This window comes from Podarcis muralis, chromosome 12 (assembly GCF_964188315.1).
Source record: "Podarcis muralis chromosome 12, rPodMur119.hap1.1, whole genome shotgun sequence".
NCBI lineage: Eukaryota > Metazoa > Chordata > Lepidosauria > Squamata > Lacertidae > Podarcis > Podarcis muralis.
Window position 1 is genome coordinate 9,055,290 of NC_135666.1, and position 22,842 is coordinate 9,078,131.

General features: G+C 46.1%; 1 pseudogene; it reads left to right on the forward strand.

The window, feature by feature from the left end:
* Positions 1-10,482: 10,482 nt before the first annotated feature.
* LOC114607706 (uncharacterized) lies at positions 10,483-11,525 on the forward strand (annotated as a pseudogene).
* The last annotated feature ends 11,317 nt before the right edge of the window (positions 11,526-22,842 follow it).

Consider the following 22,842-nt stretch of genomic DNA (forward strand, 5'->3'; position numbering starts at 1 on the left):
ACTCCACTCCTGGGAGGTCAGGCGTATGACAGCAGCCCTTCCCACTGGCTGCTACCAACCGCTGGTCTCCTCCTTAAACACTACAAAGTCCATGTTGCAGGGCAAAGGCGATCAGATGCGAGTACTCAGCAAATTGGCACGTGCAATCACGGTTCAGTTTCCCCTCGTTCTGAACCACCACCCGATCTTTCCGGTGGCACAAATCTCAATGTATGGAAATGCACCTGCGGAACAAATGCTCTTGAACGCTAATGAGCATTCTGCATTTCTTCCCCTGATTTCCAATTAACAGAACGAGGAACAGAAGCGCGAGGGGGAAGGGGTCCTTTAGCCACATGTCGTAAGAGCCTGCCCTTGGCTTTAATGGAAATATAATTGCCACTTTGGATCATGGCATCTCTGCTTATTGCCCACCCAAAAGCAGCCTTGCAGTCACTGAATCATCCACGGATCTCTGGGTACCCTTCACTTCTCCAGGGAAACGGCGTTTTTTCCCTGCTAATCAAGGGACTTTGCCTACACAGCACCGCAGGCAGAGCGAGTGGAGCAGGGGGAAAGGCCTTCAGGAACACTTGAGGGAATTGCACTTTTAATGAACATTTCCCACACAATCCTTTTTCCAAAAAAAACACACAACCCAGCCCCAATTCTTTCTCTTCCATTTCACAAATTGCCAGAGCTCCTTCTTCTACCCCAAGAGCTCTCAAGCGCCCCAGTTCAATCTAATCAGGTCTCTTGTTTTCCACACACTGCTTGACTTCAGAATCAATTAAGACTCGAGCAGAAGAGACCTTCGCAAAGCTTGCAACGTGACGAAGTGCCCTGGAGAAAAGGAAACCGGAAGCAAAGAAAACCCAGAGGGTTCATACATCATACCTTGGTTCTCAAACTTAATCCGTTCCAGAAGTCTGTTCCAAAACCAAAGCGTTCCAAAACCAAGGTGCGCTTTCCCATAGTAAAGGTAAAGGGTAAAGGGACCCCTGACCATTAGGTCCAGTCGTGGCCGACTCTGGGGTTGTGGCGCTCATCTTGCTTTACTGGCCGAGGGAGCCAGTAACTAAGCCGCTTCTGGCGAACCAGAGCAGCGTACGGAAATGCCGTTTACCTTCCTGCTGGAGTGGTACCTATTTATCTACTTGTGCTTTGATGTGCTTTGAACTGCTAGGTTGGCAGGAGCAGGGACCGAGCAACGGGAACTCACCCCGTTGTAGGGATTCGAACCACTGACCTTCTGATCGGCAAGTCCTAGGCTCTGTGGTTTAACCGACAGCGCCACCCGCATCCCCACACTTTCCCATAGAAAGGAATATAAATGGATTAATCCGTTCCAGACTTTTAAAAGCAACCCCTAAAACAGAAATTTAACATGATTTTTACTATTTAACAAGACCAATGATCCATAAAATGAAAGCAATAAACAATGTACTGCAGTCACACAATCAATCAATCAATCAGTAGCTGAACTGGATTCCACACAGTCACAAAAACAAAACAAAAAGAGCCACAAAAACAAAAATGCAAAATACAAAGGAAAAACAGACAGACCTCAGCGTGACACTCAAAACGGAAGGCTGGCACTCAAAACAGAGCAAGTTCAGCTTCCCAAAAAAATTCGCAAACCAGAACACTTAATTCTGTGTTTGCAGTGTTTGGATTCCAAAGTGAGAATCGCCATCTCCAGAATCCTCTGTCTGAGATGTCAACTTCTTTCTGTCCAATGGTAGGGCCGGCTCTGAAATGCAGAGCTACTTTAAGTGTGCACAAACAGACCCACAGGCCCATCTGGGCTTTTTATTATTATTATTTAAGCTTTTCAGTCTGTTATAAATGTTCAACTGAATGCAACACTACCATTCCTCACCCCAAAAAATAGAAAAACACCTCGCCACTTCAGTAAACAAGATAAATTACTTTCCTCCTGCGTATCCAGCCTCATTTTCCCCTCCCCCGTCCTTTTCATTCCCTTAGTACAATCACGTCCTTATAAAATGCAATCACTGATATAAAAGGCCTTCTCCATTATATCTTTTGTGTGATTCGGGGAGGGGGCGGGGAGAGAGAGAGTTGTCATAATTAGAAAACAGGACACTTGTCCTCCATCTATAGAGGGTTTCTATTGTTGGGCGATGGGATTTGTCTAGCCTTAGGTCTGCATTACCCGCAGGCACAAATCCAGACACTCATGCATGTGCTGGACCACAAACTCCTGGATCCTGGCTCTGAAAGGTAGATCCCACAGTGGATCAGGGCCATGCCAGCTGTCACAAGCTTCTGAATACCAGTTGCTGGAAACTACAGGAGGCGACGTGGGACGCGGGTGGCGCTGTGGTCTAAACCACAGAGCCTCTCGGGCTTGCCGATCAGAAGGTCGGCGGTTCGAATACCCGCGATGGGGTGAGCTCCCATTGCTCGGTCCCTGCTCCTGCCAACCTAGCAGTTCAAAAGCACGTCAACGTGCAAGTAGATAAATAGGTACCACTCCGGCAGGAAGGTAAACAGCGTTTCCGTGCGCTCATGTTTCCATCAGGGTGTTCCATTGCGCCAGAAGCGGTTTAGTCATGCTGGCCGCATGACCCGGAAAGCTGGCTGTGGACAAATGCCAGCTCCCTCAGCTTGAAATAGATAAATAGGTACCACTCCGGTGGGAAGGTAAACGGCGTTTCCATGCACTCCTCTGGTTCGCCAGAAGCGGCTTAGTCATGCTTGCCGCATGACCCGGAAAGCTGACTGTGGACAAACGCCAGTTCCCTCAGCTTGAAATAGATAAATAGGTACCACTCCGGTGGGAAGGTAAACGGTGTTTCCGTGCGCTGCTCTGGTTCGCCAGAAGTGGCTTAGTCATGCTGGCCACATGACCCGGAAGCTGTACGCTGGCTCCCTCAGCCAATAAAGCGAGGTGAGCGGTGCAACCCCAGAGTCGGCCACGACTGGACCTAATGGCCAGGGGTCCCTTTACCTTTACAGGAGGGGACAGTTGCTCTTGCATTCGAATCCTGCTTGCAGGTTTCTGGCAGGCATCTGGTTTGCCCCAGTAAGAACAGGACACTGGACAAGATGGGTCATTGATTCAACTGGGCTCTTCTTAAATTCCCTCATACAGACCTGCTCCTTCTTGGCCGTTGGACCCACTATCAGTCTCATCCACTCAATCTACCAGAGCCTGTCTTCGCATGCAGGGGAAGGTCCCTAACCCACAGAGGGTTTGAGACCCATCAGCTACCCTCACCTGGTTTAGCCGGCCAGTCAAAGCCATTTCCCAGGATGTGGCTGCTGTCGCATGCTGACAGCTTCTCGGAGCCACAGGTGGGAGCTGAGTAAAGCCCATGTAATAAAACAGATATGAAGCATACATGCACATGTGGCATGTCCTTTCTGCCAAGAACAAGTGTAATTAAATTCACATTGTCACCTTCCGACGCAACCTCCAAAATGACCATATTTTTTCCGTTTATAAGACAATGCTTTTTGCTATATAAAAAAGAAAGTTTAAAAAAGCTATGGTTTTCCCAGTAGTGATGTATGGAAGTGAGAGCTGGACCATAAAGAAGGCTGATCGTCGAATAATGGATGCTTTTGAATTATGGCATTGGAGGAGACTCTTGAGAGTCCCATGGACTGCAAGAAGATCAAACCTCTCCATTCTGAAGGAAATCAGCCCTGAGTGCTCACGGGAAGGACAGATCGTGAAGCTGAGGCTCCCGTACTTTGGCCACCTCATGAGAAGAGAAGACTCCCTGGAAAAGACCCTGATGTTGGGAAAGATGGAGGGCACAAGGAGAAGGGGACGACAGAGGAGGAGACGGTTGGACAGTGTTCTCAAAGCTACCAGCATGAGTTTGACCAAACTGCGGGAGGCAGTGGAAGACAGAAGTGCCTGGCGTGCTCTAGTTCATGGGGTCACAAAGAGTCAGACACGATTAAACGACTAAACAACAACAACAACAAATTGGTGGTTGGCTTATACAGGGATGGTGAATGCTCTTGAGATATGGTAACCCCAACTCTGGGCGGCCTCTGGAAAAAATAAAAATAAAGGCTCAACTTTGGTCAACTTCCCTCAATAAAGCTCAATGACTTTGGGTGACCTCCCCCCTAAAAGCTCAAAGTTGTTCTGTTTGATGTTTAAAATGTTGGTTTCTAATTTTGGGTTCAAAAAAATAGGGGTCGTCTTATACATGGAAAAATATGTTTGTTGTTTTTTTCAAGTAGCTTGACAAAGTGAATTTGGGATGGGTGGCTCAGTGGGGTAGATTATAGCCTCTTTGCAGTCTGTCTGCATATATAGTTCATACTGGGAGCAAATGTCAGAATTTCAGTGATGCTGTCTCTTGGGAACTGACAAAAGATTACTTTTATGCAGCAGGAGGTTGGGAAAGAACCAACCCTTTCATGTCCTTAAATTAGTCAGATTTGGGTACCATTTTTCCGTGCTTTGAGGATGTCCCCCTAAGGATGATGAAAGCTCCTCGGTGCCCCATCTTCTGGGAGATCAAAAGCTGCTTTGAAGTCGTAAGTACTCCCAAATCCATGCAGTGACCACAAAGCTGCCCTGGAGAAATATTATTTTCATATTTACCCAAGGACATATAAATAGAAGAAATGGGCCTTGTGGGATTAGAGCAAAAATCCCAGCCCCTCTGGTGATCAAAGGTACCCCTGCCCGTACGGGCCAGTCTTGACAGACTCTGGGGTTGTGCGCCCATCTCATTTAAGAGGCCAGGGGCCAGCGCTGTCCGGAGACACTTCCGGGTCACGTGGCCAGTGTGACAAAGCTGCATCTGGCGAGCCAGCGCAGCACACGGAAATGCCGTTTACCTTCCCGCCACTAAGCGGTCCCTATTTATCTACTTGCACCTGGGGGTGCTTTCGAACTGCTAGGTTGGCAGGCGCTGGAACTGAGCAACGGGAGCGCACCCCACCGCAGGGATTCGAACCGCCGACCTTTCGATCGGCAAGCCCTAGGCGCTGAGGCTTTTACCCACAGCACCACCCGTGTCCCTCTGGTGATGGTGGCCACCAAATGACAATGACCCCTGCCTCTAAAAAGCAGGACCTCAGACATTCCGTTGCCTGGAATGAAGCAGCAAACAGGACCCATCTGCCAAGGTAGTACCCAAAGCAGGCCCTGTCATTCTGTAAGGAAACCCTGCAAACGTGTCTCCATCTCCCTGGCAGTAAAAATACATTTTCAGGGACTAACAATTTGCTGCCTTTCAACGGCACACAGAAACAGCTGGCTGTGACACCAGGAGAAAGGGGAACGTGCCCCCATCCAGATGTTACTAGACTCTTCCTCCCATTGTGCCTCTCCTTGGCCATGTTAGTTGGCTGGGGCAGATGGATGTTGGAGACCACATCTGGATGGCCAAGCGTCCCCCATCCCTGCTCTACCAAATGGTAGGGCCGGCTCTGATCTTCCATTTTTAAACTTTTTCCTGTCACAGCTAACAGCCGTTGATGATGGCGATTTATTTCTTTATTAGCCGCCCTCCGCCCTAAGGTCCCAGGGCGAGCCACAGCATTACAACACAACATTAAAAACAATTTGAAACAACTCGCTGGGCCTGTTCTCCACAGAATGGGCCGGATCCTTTATTAATGGCTTCTGAGCTAGTGACCATTGTTGCATCCTGTGACAATGAGTTCCACCGGTGAGCTGTGCACAGTGGGACGGGGCCTTCTCGGGAGTGGCTCCGAGCTTGTGGAAGTCTTTCCTGGCTCCTGTGGTTTAGATGCTTGACTCAGGTAGTTCTCTTTCACAGGAAGGCTTGAGTGTTCGCTAGTTGTTTGTCCAATGAATTCCCTGTTCAGATTGGATGGCTCCCCTTCACCACTACCCTGCTCACCTTATATTGAATTATATCATATATTTCATTTTTTAAAAATAAGATTTGCCAGTTGCTTTGTAGCAGAGAAATTTTGCTACCGCAGGTCCCTGGCAATACAACATCTCCCTTCTTTTCCATGTGTTTTGTGATTTTGGAGCACCTGCCCTAATGAAGCATTCAGGGTGATTCAAAAGCTTCCTTTGAAAAATAAAATATAATAATAATAATAATAATAATAATAATAATAATATATTTATTTATTTATACCCTGCCCATCTGGCTAGGTTTCCCAGCCACTCTCAGCGTCTCCCAACAGAATATTAAGAACACAATGAAATATCAAACATTAAAAATGTCCCTAAACAGGTCTACCTTCAGGTGTCATCTAAAAGTCAGATAGTTGTTTATTTCCTTGACATCTGATGGGAGGGCGTTCCACAGGACGGTTGCCACTACCGAGAAGGCCCTCTGCCTGGTTCCCTGTAACCTCACTTCTCGCAGTGAGGGAACCGCCAGGAGGCCCTTGGTGCTGGACCTCAGTGGCTGGGCAGAACGATGGGGGTGGAGATGCTCCTTCAGGTATACTGGGCCGACGCCGTTTAGGGCTTTCAAGGTCAGCACAAACACTTTGAATTGTGCTTGGAAATGTACTGGGAGCCAATGTAGGTCTTTCAGGACCGGTGTTATATGGTATCGGCGGCCGCTCCCAGTCACCAGTCTAGCTGCCGCTTTCTGGATTAGTTGTAGTTTCCGGGTCACCTTCAAAGGTAGCCCCACATAGAACGCATTGCAGTAGACCAAGCGGGGGATAACCAAAGCATGCGCCACTGTGGCAAGACAGTCTGCGGGCAGGTAGGGTCTCAGCCTGCGTACCAGGTGGAGTTGGTAGACAGCTGCCCTGGACACAGAATTGACCTGCGCCTCCATGGACAGCTGTGAGTCCAAAATGACTCCCAGGCTGCGCACCTGGTCCTTTGGGGGCACAGTTGCCCCATTCAGGACCAGGGGGTCCCCTACAACCACCTGCCCCCGTCCCCCAAAAACAGTACTTCTGTCTTGTCAGGATTCAACCTCCAGTCTTTGAAACACTTGTTGGTCCTATAAAGTCCCTTTCAGTCTGGCACCTTTTAACAGCATTCCCACCGCACAAGGATTGCTTTATGTTCATGCATCTCTTAGGTGACAATCCAACATGCACTTTTCTTGGAGTAAGTTCTACTAAATAAATGGCACTTTCGTCTGAGTAGATGTACACAAAATAGTGATATTCATGGTCCAGGAGTTTGGGAGGGGAAAGGATTCTACGTGAACCTTCTCTGCGTCAGAGATTTCTGCTTTTACCATTGCCAATCTTGTTGGTAAATGCTTTAACAGTGATTTATTGTAAGTAAGTCAATCCTACTACACACTTTCAGTGGGTTAAACCACAGAGCCTAGGACTTGCCGATCAGAAGGTCGGCGGTTCGAATCCCCACGACGGGGTGAGCGCCCGTTGTTCGGTCCCAGCTCCTTCCCACCTAGCAGTTCGAAAGCACATCAAGTACGAGTAGATAAATAGGTACCGCTCCGGTGGGAAGGTAAACGACGTTTCCGTGCGCTGCTCTGGTTCACCAGAAGCGGCTTAGTCATGCTGGCCACATGACCCGGAAGCTGTACACCGGCTCCCTCGGCCAATAAAGCGAGATGAGCCCTGCAACCCCAGAGTCGGCCGCGACTGGACTTAATGGTCAGGGGTCCCTTTACCTTTATTACACACTTTCAATATCAAACTTATTGATACAATTTCCCCCTCTCGCAAACTCTTCCTATCACCTCTGCGAACCATTTTTAAATCAAAAATTAGGTAACACAAGATCAAAGAGACATTTCTGTAACATGGATCGTTAATCCCTAACAGAAACAAATTAAAAAGACAACAATAACTGACTTGCATGTTTTGTTTTGTTTCTAAATGCATTAAGTTTATTTTCAAAATCCAATAAAACCCGCAATAGACATGGTTAGTTGCTTATTTGATTAAAGGGGGCATTAAATTCATTTTTTAAAAATTACAAACAACCCTTACAAATGTGCAATTTAAGGTTAGCAGACTCTTATTGGGTTAAGGATTTTGACTCTTAATCTTTTTATTTTTGATCAGCGTGGAGAGACGCCACTTTTGTCGTTGCCTAATAAAACAAAATTCTGAAACGGGCTCCGGATCTCAAATACGCTTTTCTGCTTCAAAGACACACACACACACACACACACACACACACACACCACTTTGGGGAGAGGGCATCATTGCGCCGGTGAACTACAACTCCCAGAAAGCCTTGCGAGCAGAGACCATTCCAGCTTTCTTATGGCACCTGGAAGCATAGATTTGATCCAAGGTGGGAAGAGTGCACCCAATTATTCTCTTATCACCGTCAGAGTAATAATAACAATAATAGTTTTTGTTTTTATTATTTATACCTCGCCCATCTGGCTGGATTTCCCCGGCCACTCTGGGCAGCTCCCAGCAGAACACCAATAACAATAATAAAAAAGCAACAAGCGTCAAACATTAAAAATTTCCCTAAACAGGGCTGCCTTCGGGTGTCTTCTAAAAGTCAGATAGTTGTTTATTTCCTTGACATCTGATGGGAGGGCGTTCCACAGGGTGGGTATCTGTATCATGCATTTCAAGTATTTTAAAAGTTTGACCCTGGGATAACATATTAGGAGAAACATAATATGTTATAAAGGGACGCGTGTGGCGCTGTGGATTAAACCACAGAGCCTAGGACTTGCCGATCAGAAGGTTGGTGGTTCGAATCCCTGCGACGGGGTGAGCTCCCGTTGCTCGGTCCCTGCTCCTGCCAACCTAGCAGTTCAAAAGCATGTCAAAGTGCAAGTAGATAAATAGGTACCGCTCCGGCGGGAAGGTAAACGGCGTTTCCGTGTGCTGCTCTGGTTCGCCAGAAGCGGCTTTGTCATGCTGGCCACATGACCAGCTGTATGCCGGCTCCCTCGGCCAATAAAGTGAGATGAGCGCCGCAACCCCAGAGTCGGTCACGACTGGACCTAACGGTCAGGGGTCCCTTTACCTTTTAATATGTTATAACCAGTAATTCAGTGATATTCTTCCTGTAGCTTGGATGTGGAGTAAAGAACATAGATCTCAATGCAACCATGTTTTTAAAATAAAAATTAATAAAAACTGCTACAAAAAGAAAAAGAATGTGCTTTGTGGGTATCTATCTATCTATCTATCTATCTATCTATCTATCTATCTATTTACCTACGGTGTTGCATTAACATCCCAACATTTCATCCGTGGAGCGCAAGGCCTTGTTAATGGTTCTGCTCCCCATTCAATCCCCAACAACAGCCCTGTGAGGTAGTTTAGGCTGAGACAGGCAGTGACTGGCCCAGGCTCACCCAGTGAGCTTCATGGCCAAGTGAGGATTTGAACCCTGGTCTCCCAGGTCCTAGTCTGACACTCTTAACCACGACAACACACTGGCCAATCCCTAGCATTTTGGCAGCGGAGGGAAGCTGTCACTCAGCAGTGGAGCATCTCCCCCCCCCCCCTTTTTCTTTTTTTTTCTTTTTTTTTTTTTTTTTGCAGAAAGTCCCACTTTCAATCCCTGAGGACATTTCTAGGTAGCTCTGGGAAAGAGCCCTTCCTTAAAATTCTGAAGAATGCTGCCAGTCAGTGTAGGGAATACTGAACTGGGTAGACCAAAGGTCTGGTGAAAGGCACCTTCCTGTGACCCTATGAGTGTGAGGAAGCGGCTTACCGAAGTCCATGGGTAGGCAAACTAAGGCCCGGGGGCCGGATCCGGCCCAATCGCCTTCTAAATCCGGCCCGCGGATGGCCCAGGAATCAACGTGTTTTTACATGTGTAGAATGTGTCCCTTTATCTAAAATGCATCTCTGGGTTATTTGTGGGGCATAGGAAAAACCGCATGAAAAACGGGCAATGTAAGACAGGAAGCCTGTTGGAAGCCCGTCTTGACACGCAGAGAAGATAAGTTGCATTCCGTTCTTCTGGGCCCGGAACCAAAAATGTCGGAACCTGCGTTCAACCGAGCTCCTCCGAACTCCTCTGGAATCGCCCTCCAACGATAATTAACGACCTGAGCCTCTGATAAGGCTCCAAGCACGTTCCCATTCCGCAGAGTTTCAAAGCAGCAGAAGTGACGAGATTTCTGAGCTACATCCCCAGGTTTTATTTTCTAGCTACGCAGACAGAAAAGAAAACATCCTCTCTCTGTGAAAGACAGAGAGCAACTGAAACAAACAAAGGAACAGGAAACCAGTAACGTCACATCCGTCTCCTGTCTTCTGTGAGACTTCCAACAGTCTGGAATGTGTAGGATATAAACAGACTCTTGTGACTCCAAAGCATTGCACAGTGGCACAAACAGAAACTAACAAAGCCATGTAAACGGGACTAGCCGGCCGCGTCTGTTTCAAATGGCTCAGAAAAGAGAAGCGGGCTTGGCTCTGGAAGCGGGTGCAACCCTCCCGAAGGTGGGTAAGGTACTAAGAAGTCCTGTCCAAACAAGGTCACAGAAGAAGATTGTTTGTGGAGATGTAGGTGGTCCAAAGAGGGTTTTCCATTCATCTTGGGGAAATCAGGTGAAAGAGGAACTTGAGGAGACTAATAAATGGAGGGTGGCCATGGCAGAGGACTTTGAGTCTCCTTGCGAAGATGGACCACCAGAACCTGCCTATCAAAGCTACCACCAAAGACCAGATATGTCTCCCACGCCTCTGGAAATTCAGACAGGGTGCAGATTGGAAGGTCCCATGACTTCTGCAGATCATTTTGGGGATGTTCGGAAAATGTGCATCAAAGCAGAAGCTCTGGAGGGTTCTGGATACAAGAGCATCTGCAACCCACATCCCACTCTGGTGAAAGCCCAGAGAGACTCGGTCAAGGATGAGATGGGTCCAGGGAACGAATATCCTTTGGAAACTCAACAGGAGGAAAACGTTAGCTCACCGCCAACCCCATTTTTCAGCGGTAAAGACACAGCTGTTCTTGAGTTCGCCAACGACCTTGCAAGAGGCGAGAAAGGTATCTCCGTAAGGAAGAGCGAGAGGCTATTCTCGTGCCCTGTGTGTGGGAAGGGTTTAATCAGAAATCCAACCTTACCAGGCACCATAAAATCCACACCACGGAAGGGCTTTATAAATGCGGTGAGTGTGGAGAAAGCTTCCGGATGAACCGGAAGCTTCTCAGGCACCAGAGGACACACGTGAGCGAGCCTTTCAAGTGCACAGCGTGTGGGAGAAGCTTCAAACAGAGGTCCAACCTTGTTAGACATCAGAGGATCCACACTCAGGAGGCCCCTTACCAGTGCCCGGAATGTGAAAAAACCTTCAACCAAAGGGGGAGCCTTTTCCGACACCGCACAATCCACGTCCGGATGGGGCCGTGCAACTGTACCAAATGCGGGAAGCCGTTTTCCCAGAGGAGGAACCTCACCCAACACCAGAAACTCCACGTGAGCGACGGGGCCCACAAGTGCTGCGAGTGCGGGAAGCGGTTCCGGCTGAGAAAATACCTCCGGCGACATCAGAAGATCCACAGCCAGGAAGCGCCGTGTAGCCGTAAATGGCACAGGGATGGTTTTGGTCTTAGGAGAAGCGCTGGAGGTCTCCATGTACTTAACAAAGAGCAGAGGGCATCTCCGTCTGCAGACAGCAGGGAAGCTTGAGACTATCATGGAGGTGTCTAGACACATGAATTCCCAGTGTAATGCATATTGGGATTTCAGCTCCGTTCGTCCAAGCTGATAAGGCTCATCTTCCTCCGAGCCCTCCCAGCAGCACATTAAAACAACAAAGTCCACAACAGAAGGATGAGATAGGTATGGGCTACATTGCTATGCTTTATTACTAAGCTATGCAGAGAGCAAAGAAATATACATCTCCTCTCTGTGAGAAGCAGAGAGCAACTGAACAATGGGAAACAAGGAACAAAAGAAACAGGAAACCAGTAACGTCACATCCCGTCTCCCTTTCCCGTGAGAATCCAACAGTATCTGGACTCTGTGGGATGTAAACAGAGTCCTGTGACTACAAGCAGCTGCACAGTGAGGAAACAGAAACTAACATCCTCCCCCTTTCTGTGAACACCACTGGGCAGCATGTCAGTACAATATCAGTACAAACCCAATTTCTAACAATGCAGAGATGGACCAAATTTCTGATTTGGAATCAAGGATCAGGAACCTTTGGTTCTCTAGCTCCCATCATAAGAACTTAAGAGCAGGACAATGGCCTATCTAGTCCAGCATCTTCTACTCATGGTGGCCAACCAGAAGCCTATGGAAAATCCACAAGCAGGACTTGAACACAAGAGCCCTCTCCCCTCCTGCCGTTACCAGGAGCACATACTTTCAGAAGCATAGTACCCACAACAGTGGATCATCTCTGGCCATTGGCCTTTTGGGCTGTGGGTGATGGGACTTGTAGTCCCGCAACATCTAGAGCAGTGTCTCCATCTCTTTTTGGACTACTAGACCCATCATCCCTAACTCGCAAGATCAGTGGGTCAGGGATGATGGGTATTGCAGTCCCAAAACAGATGGAGACCCAAGTTTGGGAAACACTGGCTAGAGGGACATAGGTTCCCTGCCCAAATCGCTCAGATCTGCTGTTGAGAAATGTGTTGGGACTTGGGAAAGAGTGGGTTTGGGCTGGATAGTACACCAGCCTTCCCCAACCTGGTGCCCTCCAGACTACAATTCCCATCAGACCCAACCATGTTGCCGAAGGCTGCAGTTGGGCAAATTCTCCCAGCTTTGAGTGTTTGCTGCAGGGATGCAGAAATTCGCCTTGGGCACAGATTCCAGCTAGAACTTCCTGCCTTTTTCTAACTGCAAAGAGATCCTTCAGAACATGAATTCGCCAAAGCGGGGTTATTACAATACCGCTGGGGTAGCCACAACAGTGGTTTCCAGATGTTGGACTCCAGTTCCCATGAGCCTCAGCCAGCTTGGCCAGTGGTCAGGGAGGATGGGGGTTGGCGTCCAAAACAGTTGGCTGGTCCTACTGTATTAGCATCTTAAAAAGCAGAGACATCACCTTGCCAACAAAGGTCCGTATAGTTAAAGCTATGTTTTTCCCAGTAGTGATGTATGGAAGTGAGACCTGGACCATAAAGAAGGCTGATCACCGAAGAATTGATGCTTTTGAATTATGGCATTGGAGGAGACTCTTGAGAGTCCCATGGACTGCAAGAAGAACAAACCTATCCATTCTGAAGGAAATCAGCCCTGAGTGCTCACAGGAAGGACAGATCCTGAAGCTGAGACTCCAATACTTTGGCCACCTCATGAGAAGAGAAGACTCCCTAGAAAAGACCCTGATGTTGGGAAAGATGGAGGGCACAAGGAGAAGGGGACGACAGAGGACGAGATGGCTGGACAGTGTTCTCGAAGCTACCAACATGAGCTTGACCAAACTGTGGGAGGCAGTCGAAGACAGGAGTGCCTGGCGTGCTCTGGTCCATGGGGTCACAAAGAGTCGGACATGACTAAACGACTAAACAACAACTGGATTAGACTTTCATCAGCTAGGGGACCTGTGTCTTCACCATCTTGCATAACTTCTTAACTCTTCCCCCCCATGGCTAGCAAGAACTGAATAGATTATGCAAAATGTTTTATACAAATGTGCCCCGTTTGCATAATTTATACAGGATTGGCCAGAATTTGATTTTTCTTGGCACGCACTTTGGATGGCACAGATGCAGCATTTACATTTTTTTAAAAAAATTGATGAACTACTGCATACACAAACATTGCTGCCCATTTACCAAGTGGTATCTATGGTGCTAACCACTTGGGGAGCTGATTGCCTGTGTTGTCCTGCTAAAGGGGCAAAGAGGATTTCGTTTGCCTCAATGCAAAATGGTCCTCGACCATTGACAGCAATATTCAGTGCCAAGGCTGAGCTGCAGGTAGCTGTCCGGGTGAACCAGGATCTGTGCCAGAGACTCAGAGCCAAGGAAGAAAGCCAGGAGTCTAAAAATAAAAATATAATAAAGATAACCATTCCGCTCCCAGCGCAACAATTCCCATAGTGGTTTAACCGTTAATCGCACTTCCCAGCAAACTCGGAATTGTAGCTTAATGGATTGAGGTTGAATCCCAACAATACAGAATTACTGTTTCTGGGGGAGTAGGCAGGAGGGTGGGACTCCCTGGTCCTGAATGGGGTAATTGTGCCCCTAAAGAACCAGATGTCAAACAGATAAATAACTCAATGGCTTTTAGAAGACATCTGAAGGCAGCCCTGTATAGGGAAGTTTTGTTTTTTTAAAAATATTTTATTGCATTTTAAGAAAAAAAGAAAGATAACCAAGCATATATCAAACACAGAAATCATGACTTACAGCTCTATAGAAAGAAAAAAAAGAAAAAAGAAAAAAATCCCAATTTTTCATATACTTTTTTCATGACCATCTGGACTTCCTCACATTTCCCTTCCCTGCGTTCTCCATTAAACAGATATGTTCAGCAATTTATTACCTTCTTTCAAATCTTATATTCTAATTCTGATATGTTATGTCTCTGATTTTAAATGTTTCCATCAAATATTTAACTACTTAGTTTAGGCATAACTTTACTTCAAATCTCGTCTTTATATTTCAACTTATTTTCCTACGTTTCTCATCTAAGCAGCTGATGCCATAGTCCTTCCATTCATGCACTTTCTTAACATTCATACAATTTATAAAATTTTTGTAAATAGTCTTTAAACTTCTTCCAGTCCTCTTCCTCCTCCTCTTTTCCCAGGTCTCGAATTCTGCCAGTCATCTCAGCCAGTTCCATGTAGTCCATCAGTTGCGTTTGCCATTCTTCCAGTGTGGGCAAATCTTGTGTCTGTATAGGGAAGTTTTTAATGTCTGGTGTTTTATTGTGTTTTTTAATATTTTGTTGGGAGCCGCCCAAGGCGACTGGGGCAACCCAGTCAGATTGGCAGCATATAAATAATAAAATTATTATTCTTGTCGTCGTCGTCTTTGTGAGGAAAACAGGGGTCTCCTAAACATCTCTCAGGACCCTTAACAAGCTACACCTCCCAGGGGAACACCATAACTGTTTAAAGTGGTATCATGGTGCTTTAAATGTACAGTGGTACCTCAGTTTTTGAACATCTCCATTGACGAACATTTCGGTTTTTGAACGCTGTAAACCCGGAAGTAAATGCTTCGGTTTTCGAACACGCCTCAGAAGTCGAACATGCCACGCAACTTCTGCTGAGTGCAAGAACCTGAGGCTGTTGAGTTTTCGGTTTTCGAATTGTATTCCGGAACAGATTACCGTATTTTTTGCTCTATAAGACTCACTTTTTCCCTCCTAAAAAGTAAGGGGAAATGTGTGTGCGTCTTATGGAGCGAATGCAGGCTGCGCAGCTATCCCAGAAGCCAGAACAGCAAGAGGGATTGCTGCTTTCACTGCGCAGCAATCCCTCTTGCTGTTCTGGCTTCTGAGATTCAGAATATTTTTTTTCTTGTTTTCCTCCTCCAAAAACTAGGTGTGTCTTGTGGTCTGGTGCGTCTTATAGAGCAAAAAATACGGTAAGTTTGAAAACTGAGGTACCACTGTAAAGTGCAAAGGAGGCCCTAGACTGAAACAGGGAAAAGACTTTCAGTGTCATGCATGCTTCCACCATGGGAAAACCATCTCTGATTCTATATTGAGAACCCTTATGCTTCTGTTTAGCCAACTAAAGGCTCACCAGTGCGATGTACAGTGGTACCTTGGTTTTCAAACTTAATCCGTTTCGGAAGTCTGTTCCAAAACCAAGATGCGCTTTCCCATGGAAAGTAATGCAAAATGGATTAATCCGTTCCAGACTTTTAAAAACACCCCCTAAAACTGAAATTTCACATGAATTTTACTATCTAATGAGACCATTGATCCATAGAATGAACGCAATAAACAATGTACTGCAGTCACACAGTCAATCAATCAGTAGCTAAACTGGGTTCCACATGGTCACGAAAACGAAATAGCCACAAAAACAAAATAGCAAAAACAGACAGATCTCAGTATAACACTCAAAACAGAAGTGTGGCACTCAAAACAAAAGTGTGCCACTCAAAACGGAAGCGCAACACTCAAATTGGATGCATAGCACTCAAAATGGAAGCATGGCACTCAAATTGGAAGTGTAACACTCAGAACGGGGCACGTTCAGCTTCTGAAAAAAGTTTGCAAACCGGAACACTTCCAGGTTTGCAGCGTTTGGGTTCCAAATTGTTTGAGTACTAAGGCGTTTGAGAACCAAAGTATTACTGTATTTGAACAGCAAGAAACCTTAACAGGTTTATTATTATAGACTCTGGAAGGGACTTTAGTCCACAATATCTTGTGCCCTTATACATGTCTTTAAGGCCACAGGGCCGTTCTTTGAGCTTCAACAGACAACGCCTCTAGGAAATGTTTATATAGATGAAGAACGTCTCCAGAGCACCCCTTGTGCAAGGCTGCCATGGATTCCTAGTCCCTTCATAAAACTATAGTTCGCAAGCTTTCTGTGTTGGGAACCAGTGTCAGTTGAAGAATCTTGAAAGTGTCTTACATTTATACTGTGGCAGTAAATTTCATTTAAGGGATGCGGGTGGCGCTGTGGGTTAAACCATAGAGCCTAGGACTTGCTGATCAGAAGGTCGGCGGTTCGAATCCCAGTGACAGGGTGAGTTCCCGTTGCTCGGTCCCTGCTCCTGCCAACCTAGCAGTTCGAAAGCACGTCAAAGTGCAGGTAGATAAATAGGTACTTCTCCAGTGGGAAGGTAAACGGCGTTTCTGTGCGCTGCTCTGGTTCGCCAGAAGCGGTTTAGTCATGCTGGCCATGTGACCTGGAAGCTGTACGCCGGCTCCCTCCTTTCCGATCAGAAGGTCAGCGGTTCGAATCCCCACGACAGAGTGAGTTCCCGTTGCTCTGTCCCAGCTCCTGCCAACCTAGCAGTTCAAAAGCACGCCAGTGCAAGTAGATAAATAGGTACCGCTGCGGTGGGAAGGTAAACGGCATTTCCGTTACTTAAGAAGAAGAAGAAAGAATCCAACTCAAAATAAGTCCCAGCACAAATCTCAGCCTGGTGTGCAAAAAATGTGAATATAATTCCTTTCCCCCCCCCCCCAAAGCACTTCATTTTTCACTTTCCAAAATGTTCTTATGCAAAAGTTTGACTCATCCCTCAAGGGCGCGTTCAGTTTGTGAATAGTAAAGATTGTGCATAGTTTAGCAAAAGGCCCAGGGAGAACTAATTAGCATCCAAAGCACAGCAAATGGATGACTTGTTCAATCAAAGGGGGTCGAGAGAATCTCGTCTGCTAATTCCCCATCTGATTTGCAAAATAAATCGGCTGCGCAACAGGTTGCTGCGAGCGGTGCAAGCAGTCAGATATCAAGCAAATAAATATGGAGGGTGAAAACCCAGGATCGCTAATGCCAGCAGATCAGTTGTGTAATCCCTCCTATCCGAGAATATTCGATGAGCGACGTGCTCTGTCCCATTCTGGCTCCTTTGCTTACGGAAACAGTCTCATGTTTGAAAATAAAGGTTGCCTTTATGTAACTTCAATCATGTTATATAGATAACGCAGAGGACTAAACTGTTCAGAAACATTTTGTCCTCTGAGCTTGAACGTTGGACAAGATTAACACTAGATTAACGTTGGGAACATCATAATCCATTATCTAGGAAGAGAGAAAACTCTTATTTCCTTGGCGCTTGTCAGTTTGGAATTTCGTCATATTTTACTACAGCAAATACATCTTGCTGGCTTTCCCCGCAAGTCTTCTAGAGCCACAGTCACTTTACGGTTTGAGTAGGATTACAAACTTTCACATATTAACTAGGGTGTCTGATGAAATCAAGGATGGAGAGGTTGGACAAGTACAGCTCCCATAATTCCTCATCATTGGCCCTGAAAGTTCAGGTTGAGGGCAACTGGGAGTCCCAACAACATCTGGAATGGTCATTGAGCAGATGAAGTGGAATAAATCCATATTAGCAGTCTGCATTTGAGTAGCATGTAGATAATTGTAATCGACTCTGTCGGGAGTCATAGTTCACGATGTCTAGTGGCCAATGGAAGAGATTGCACGTCCATAAGGCTTGGGGGACAGAAAGCAACTTGGGTTGACCTCTTAAAGGTAAAGGGTAAAGGGACCCCTGACCATTAGGTCCAGTCGTGACCGACTCTAGGGTTACAGCACTCATCCCACTTTATTGGCCAAGGGAGCCAGCGTACAGCTTCCAGGTCATGTGGCCAGCATGACTAAGCCGCTTCTGGCGAACCAGAGCAGCGCACGGAAACGCTGTTTACCTTCCCGCCGGAGTGATACCTATTTATCTACTTGCACTTAGACGTGCTTTCGAACTGCTAGGTTGTATTCTTAATTGTATTTCACTATTAATATACTTCTTTTCTCTTTTTTTATTAGTATTTCAGTTCAACAATTACTTTGATAAAATACATATTTTGTTATGTGCAAATGGCTTTAGATACCTATTAGGTCCATAAATTACCATATAGCATATATTCAACACAAAAAACAGCGACAATCTGTGGTTGACAAAGAACAGCTGGACATATAAAGGGCCCCATTTCCTTAAGTAGCTTGGGGCCTCATCAAAGCTAAATCTGGACCTGCACGTGGTCACCGCATTCGGCTCCTCCCAACATCTTGATGTCATTCAAGCAACAATGGTACAACGCGTCACGCAAGTGACATGTCCCCCGCCCCAAAGCTTTTGCCTCTTTGGCTCTTTTATTCCTCCGGGCTTCCATAAAATGCCACGTTGTGGTGAAGGAAACGTGAGTGGATGCTGGTGTTGGTGACTAAAGATTGCTGGGTGAAGCAGCAACAGCCAGCACCAAGAGCTGCTACAGGCCACCTGAGGCTTCCTAACACAGATGGGCTGCTGCCTGACTCAGCCATTGCCATTTCCTTCTGCGCAGCGCACTCCTGTTTTCGGAGGAGCGCCTGTCCTTTTTGGCCGTTGATACATTTAATCCTTCCGCGGCTTTCTCCGAAAGGAAGGAGGTGAGGACTGAACAGGCGCAGTCGCACGCACTGCCAGGGGAAGCCAGCTGCGGATTAAAGGAGACAGCAGACATGCTACAAAGTCGCCCAGCGCATGAATAAAGAAGGAGCGCATTGACAGGAGCGCACTGCGCCGTCTTGAGCCTCTTATGCATATGGAAGAGTTCATCTCTCCCCTGAGCGGGGGCAGGAGCAGGCTGAGCAAATAAAGGAATTGAAAAGGGATTACGGTTGAGCAAACCTGGATTTCCAAGGTACAGCTGCCTGTTTTGCGATGTTCCCCTTTGAGATCGGTAGCATTTGATCCCCTGGCTCCAACGATGCTCCCTGGACCAAAAAATACACCGACTTTGCCTCTTATCACTTTCCCGGGAATGCATGCTTCTTATGCGCTGCCAAGCACATCAGGACATTGTCGGTGCTCATTTCCTTCTGCAATGGCCTGGGAGAGCATCAGATGCCACTCATGGGGGTCCCCTGCCTTTCTGGAGGGGCTTTCATTCTTTTGAAATAAATTTTTGATTTACAAGAAAGTTGTTTAGTCGTGTCCGACTCTTCGTGACCCCATGGACCAGAGCACGCCAGACACTCCTGTCCTCCACTGCCTCCCGCAGTTTGGTCAAACTCATGCTGGTATCTTCGAGGACACTGCCCAACCATCTCGTCCTCTGTCGTCCCCTTCTCCTTGTGCCCTCCATCTTTCCCAACATTAGGGTCTTTTTCCAGGGAGTCTTGTCTTCTCATGAGGTGGCCAAAGTATTGGAGCCTCAGCTTCAGGATCTGTCCTTCCAGTGAGCACTCAGGGCTGATTTCCTTAAGAATGGCGAGGTTTGATCTTGCAGTCCATGGGACTCTCAAGAGTCTCCTCCAGCACCAGAATTCAAAAGCATCAATTCTTCAGCGATCAGCCTTCTTTGTGGTCAACCAAGACTCTAGGAGTCTTGGTTGACCACAAACTTGACATGAGCCAACAGTGTGACGCGGCAGCTAAAAAAGCCAATGCAATTCTGGGCTGCATCAATAGGAGTATAGCATCTAGATCAAGGGAAGTAATAGTGCCACTGTATTCTGCTCTGGTCAGACCTCACCTGGAGTACTGTGTCCAGTTCTGGGCACCACAGTTCAAGAAGGACACTGACAAACTGGAACGTGTCCAGAGGAGGGCAACCAAAATGGTCAAAGGCCTGGAAACGATGCCTTCTGAGGAACGGCTAAGGGAGCTGGGCATGTTTAGCCTGGAGAAGAGGAGGTTAAGGGGTGATATGATAGCCATGTTCAAATATATAAAAGGATGTCATATAGAGGAGGGAGAAAGGTTGTTTTCTGCTGCTCCAGAGAAGCAGACACGGAGCAATGGATCCAAACTACAAGAAAGAAGATTCCACCTAAACATTAGGAAGAACTTCCTGACAGTAAGAGCTGTTCGACAGTGGAATTTGCTGCCAAGGAGTGTGGTGGAGTCTCCGTCTTTGGAGGTCTTTAAGCAGAGGCTTGACAACCATATGTCAGGAGTGCTCTGATGGTGTTTCCTGCTTGGCAGGGGGTTGGACTCGATGGCCCTTGTGGTCTCTTCCAACTCTATGATTCTATGATTCTATGGTCCAGCTCTCACTTCCATACATCACTACTGGGAAAACCATAGCTTTAACTATATGGACCTTTGTTGGCAAGGTGATGCCTCTGCTTTTTAAGATGCTGTCTAGGTTTGTCATCGCTTTTCTCACAAGAAGCAGGTGTCTTTTAATTTCATGACTGCTCTCACCGTCTGCAGTGATCATGGAGCCCAAGAAAGTAAAATCTCTCACTGCCTCCATTTCTTCCCCTTCTATTTGCCAGGAGGTGATGGGACCAGTGGCCATGAGCTTAGTTTTTTTGATGTTGAGTTTCAGACCATATTTTGCGCTCACCTTTTTCACTGTCATTAAGAGGTTCTTTAATTCCCCTTCCCTTGTTGTAGTGAAGAGCCTTGAATAACTCAGAGAAGCTATGAGCTATGTCATGCAGGGCCACCCAAGATGGACAGGTCATAGTGGAGAGTTTTGACTAAATGTGATCCACCTGAAGGAGGAACCAGCAAGCCACTCCAGTATCCCTGCCAAGAAAATAGTGATCACGGAGCCCAAGAAACTAAAATCTATATAGCAAAATCAATTCCGAATCCAAATACAGTGGTACCTCGGGTTACATACACTTCAGGTTACATACACTTCAGGTTACAGACTCCGTTAACCCAGAAATAGTACCTCGAGTTCAGGATGAGAACAGAAATCACGCGGCGGCGGCAGCGCGAGGCCCCATTAGCTAAAGTGGTGCTTCAGGTTAAGAACAGTTTCAGGTTAAGAACAGACCCCCAGAACGAATTAAGTACGTAACCAGAGGTACCACTGTATCGAGATTACTCTGAATCTCCTTACTTCCTCTCCATCGCTTTCATGGGTCCTATTGATACTGTTTTCCACTTCATATCAATACTCCTCCAATTATTAATCTTTCTAAAATATCCGTACATTCTGTTACATTACAAGTGCGTTAAAAATCCTGCCAATGTTTTAACCTGCTTGCAATGTCCTTGTGTATAAATTATGAACTTTTCCCATTTTTTTAAAAGTTCTTGTCTTCTTGGTTCTTAAGCTTCCCAGTTAATTTCAGCATAGTCCATCAACCTGGTTTGTCATTCTTCTCTGGTTGGGGTTCTTTCTCTGTGGCTGTTGTCATGAACATAAACAGTTTTTTTCTGATCCTTTGGGATCCCGATACCTATAAAGCCTAATAAAAAAAGCTTCTGGGGTTTTTTTAGCAAAAGTTATTTTGAACATTTTTTTCATTGCATTGCATATCATTTCCCAGAAGTCTCTAATTACTTTACCGGTCCACCACATATGATAAAAGGTACCTTATTTTTCTTTGCATTTCCAGTATATATTTGTACATGTTCTACACATTTTTGCTCATTTAACTGGGGTACATCATTTTCATATAGTTTTCTTTCAGTAAAGAACATGCTGTAAATTTCAGATCTTTTTTCCAGAGCATCTCCCAGTCTATCTTTTGACTGCTTGGCGGAGATAGCTTGACTACAGTAGTTCGGGCATTGGTGTTTTCAAGACAGGGTTGATGCAATATACACTTTACGTGGGGCTTCCTGGAAACTGCAGTTAGTGCAAAATGACACAGCATGGTTCCTGACAGGAGTGAGACCTTGTCAGCATGTGCCATCTCTGCTCAGAGACTTACATATTTGTTACTGGCTCATGTTTAATATTGAGCCCAGGCTTGTGCAGGGAAAGGACCCAAAACCTAAGGATTTATTCCCCATAGGAAGTCCAGCCTTCGGGTATATGTTCTCAAATTCAAAATTCAGCCTTCGGGTATATGTTCTCAAATTCAAAATTCAGGACTCCCGTAATTTTTAAAAAATTGCTTAGTGTTATACATTTAGGTCTGCAGCTCCCTCTGCCGGAAATATAGATTTAATACACTTCTCAACTTCAGGCATCCTTTGTCAAATAGGATGGAAACTTTTAAGACAATTAGTTTGCTTGCTTTGTCAATTGAAAATTTTGAGTCGTTTGTTTTTTTAAAAAAAATCCAAGGGCACTTTTTAAAATCAAGTAGTTTATATTACTAGTTATTACTGATAACTAGTGTTTATTAGCTTAGCCTTGTTTTTTCAGAGTGTGCTGCTTCTTAAATAAATAATTATGCATGCTAAACAAATAGAGATTTCCCTTCATAAATGCTGGGCGCAGCTTCACTTTGTGCAACTGTTGTTTGTTTGGTCGGCTGTCTTTAATTTTCGTGTTTGTGCATATACTTGAATCATAGAAGAATCATAGAATCATAGAGTTGGAAGAGAACACAAGGGCCATCGAGTCCAACCCCCTGCCAAGCAGGAAACACCATCAGAGCACTCCTGACATATGGTTGTCAAGCCTCTGCTTAAAGACCTCCAAAGACGGAGACTCC